Genomic DNA, 3,372 nt, shown 5'->3' on the forward strand with positions numbered 1-3,372 from the left:
ATATAACTGTTTAATGTATCGCTTACATTTTGTTACTTCCATGCATATATTTATTCAACATGGGCTATATATGGTATTAAAATGAAACCCCTTAAAATCAAGAGGGCTTTGCGACCCACTGTGGACCTTTGGTGACCCATAGGTTGGGTCCCGACCCATAGGTTGGGAACCACTGCTCTAGAGGACCAAGAGTGATAAAAAAAGAACATAGCATAAAAGCCAGGACCAGAAAGATCAGCGAGTTCTTTATTTAATACACTCACACTATGAACCAAAACGGAACTGAGTCCTTTGGTTTTCGGTTTGTTTTTTGGTCCACTTAAAGAGGACTGAGTTTGGTTCACTTAAAGGGGACCAGGTGTGAAAACCCTATTAGCCATCTGAGGCCATGGTACATGGAAATCACCACCTCGCACTGAGGAAAGGTGTAAGTTCAAAACAATTATGAAGTGATTTAATGGGCAAAAAGAAAACTGTTTAATGCTGCGTTAATTCGTTTGTTTTTCAAGACATGGTAGCCTACATGCGTCAGGTTTCAATGCAATTGGGACTCTATGCATCAGCCCTCAGCATGCAGGTGCACCACAGAGGGATAAACATCAGTGAAAAGTAGAGGGTAGGTAGGGTGGGGGGCAATCGCTATTCCGACATAGCGCTATTCCGACACTTTTTAGGGGTTAGGGTTAGGGTTAAGGTTAGGGATGTCAGAATAGCGGCATGTAGGAATAGCGGCGGACGGTGGAAAACGTGTCGGTATTCTGACAATAGACATTAACGTCGGAATAGCGACATGTCGGAATAGCGCCACGTAACCGGCTAGGGTAATGTAGCCAGGCCGTGCCCTCCTAGTGATGCAACACCTTCAGCGTTGCAGAGATTTGAATGTCGATGATAATCAGGCTAAGGGTAGTGTGGGGCCCCAAGCCAAAATTCAAAAGAATGAACATTTGAAACAAAATAGCCACGTAGTAGTAAAGTGTGAACTGTTATTCACTATATTAAGGGACTTGGGGACCCCAAGCGACTGCCTGCCTAGCCTGGTGGCAAGATGTGCCTCTGGGCTTGGGCACCCTGTGTGTCATGTTTGTCAGGCTCCGCTACGTAGAGCTGTGTGTTGCAGCAATGAGTGTCTGCCTGAGGCGCTCCATTGTACCGCACAACACCCAGGGCTGGCTTGGGGGAAGAAATAGGGCCCAGGCACTTTTGGCTTAAAGGGGCCCCTCATAATTAGCGGCGCAGAACTGACTCACCGGTGGGCCCCGCACCCTCGTGGGCCCCTATTTTCAGAAATGTTTTTTTTTTGTGTAAAAAAACCATTTTTTTCACATTTCTTAAAATAGGGGCCCACGAGGGTGCGGGGCCCAGCGGGAAATGCCCGGTATGCCAGATGGCCAGTCCAGCCCTGAGCACCGCCACAAGCTGCAGCCATGGGACCAGGAGAGACACCACTCTGGGAATATTGTGACAAAACAGGCACACAAGAGCGACTGATGCTTTATTGTCAACGATTTGATGAAAAAAAACCTTCATTTTACAACCAGGTAGAGTTAAGCAAACTGTTGGGTTTTGCAATGTATCTTGCCTACACAGTTTTGCTGATTTGGTGTGAGGTTGCTGTATTTGTAGAGAATAGCAAAAGTACAGATTGTAAAGAGCTACAGAATTGAGCAGACAAACTGATACCACCCACAGACACAAGAAGTGGATGCATGTACAGTAGTTCGTTCACAGGCACCAGAATGAACTAGTTCATAATTCGTGCATTGGCCAGTAAATAGTGTGTGTTCAGTTCAAGTCCTCTCAAATTATTAACTAGTTCATGAACTATATATAGTTCATTGAACTAGTTCAGGTGCGACAACATCTATATCAAACTACCGTGAGCAGTCTCCAGCAGTAAATCAGATGTCTGTGCTGAACATCCTTGAATTCGAAATTGAGTTGAAACAAACAACATATTCTAACCTTGCCCCATACATTGTTGCACCTTGATTCTGTTTTAACATGCCAGCAAGAACTGCTATCAACTGTGTCAATTCAACAATGGTAGGGCCGGTTCTAGTCAATATAGGTGCCCTAGGCGAGCACCACCTTTCCTTTTTGTGTTCTAGATCTAGTATCCACATATGTACTGATGTGATGACCCATGACTAATTAGTGTCAACATCAAGTTAATGTTTAATTTTACATTATAACTTTGTGGGGTTTTCAGGCATTAGGCCTACTATGGCACCCCCAAGACATTTTGTCACCCTAGGCGGCCACCTTGTCTGACTAGTATAGCCCTTTCACTGGCTCTGAACAATGGTCAATTTATTTTCCGTCTTTTATTGTTTATTTTTCATGGTTTATTTTTATTTTTAGAGTTTGCACCCATGCTTCTGCCTGTGTTTGTCAGGGGGCTCAGGGCGCCCTCGCTCCTAATCAGATTGCATCATTACAGGGCACCCAGCAGTGGTGTGTGTGTGTGTGTGTGTGTGTGTGTGTGTGTGGGTGTGTGATGACCCCGGGGAATCCGCCTTGCTGGAGGCAGGCGAGTGAGGGGTGGGGTGGGGTGGGGGCGGGATAAACGACCAGGTTGTCTTGGTGTGCGTTCCCTGGACGGATGGAGAGGAGGAGGAGGAGACGGGAGAGATGCAGTCTCCAGAGCAACACAGTTGTAATCTGCTTTTGAGAGACTCACTGGTACAGAGTCTCGCGCCACAGCCAATGCAACATCATGGCAGATGAGGCTCCCTGTCTGTAACGACACAGGTAGGCTCTTCTTTAACTGTGATATGCAATAGGATTTTATATACTCTATTATATGTAAGTATAAAACATGCGCTTCCATAGGCCTGTGCTATTTTATTTGAAGAAAATGTGCTTAATGGGTGCAAATGTGCTCTCTCTCTCTCTCTCTCTCTCTCTCTCTCTCTCTCTCTCTCTCTCTCTCTCTCTCTCTCTCTCTCTCTCTCTCTCTCTCTCTCTCTGTTTGTGTGTGTGTGTGTGAGAGAGATAGAGAGAGTGTGTGTGTGTGTGTGTGTGTGTGTGTGTGTGTGTGTGTGTGTGTGTGTATGTGTGTGTGAGTGAGTCTACGATCACAATTGTGAAATCTATTATTTGAACCAATATTTGGATCTGTGACTCCTTTCGTGTGTGTGTGTGTGTGTGTGTGTGTAGCAGGGGACAGAGAGAGTGGTGAGACCGGTGCAGTCCGTGTGAGCTGTGTGGAGGTCTAGGAGAGCTCCAGTGGAGGTTGAGTACCAGTGGCCTAGTCAAAGTGCAGTCCGTGTGAGCTCCAGTGAGCCTGTGTGTGTTGCGTGGAGGTGGACCAGGAGAGCTCCAGTGGAGGTTGGGGACCAGTTGAGCTCCAGTGGTGAGTGGGTGGAT

This window comes from Engraulis encrasicolus, chromosome 6, assembly GCF_034702125.1.
Source record: "Engraulis encrasicolus isolate BLACKSEA-1 chromosome 6, IST_EnEncr_1.0, whole genome shotgun sequence".
Lineage (NCBI taxonomy): Eukaryota > Metazoa > Chordata > Actinopteri > Clupeiformes > Engraulidae > Engraulis > Engraulis encrasicolus.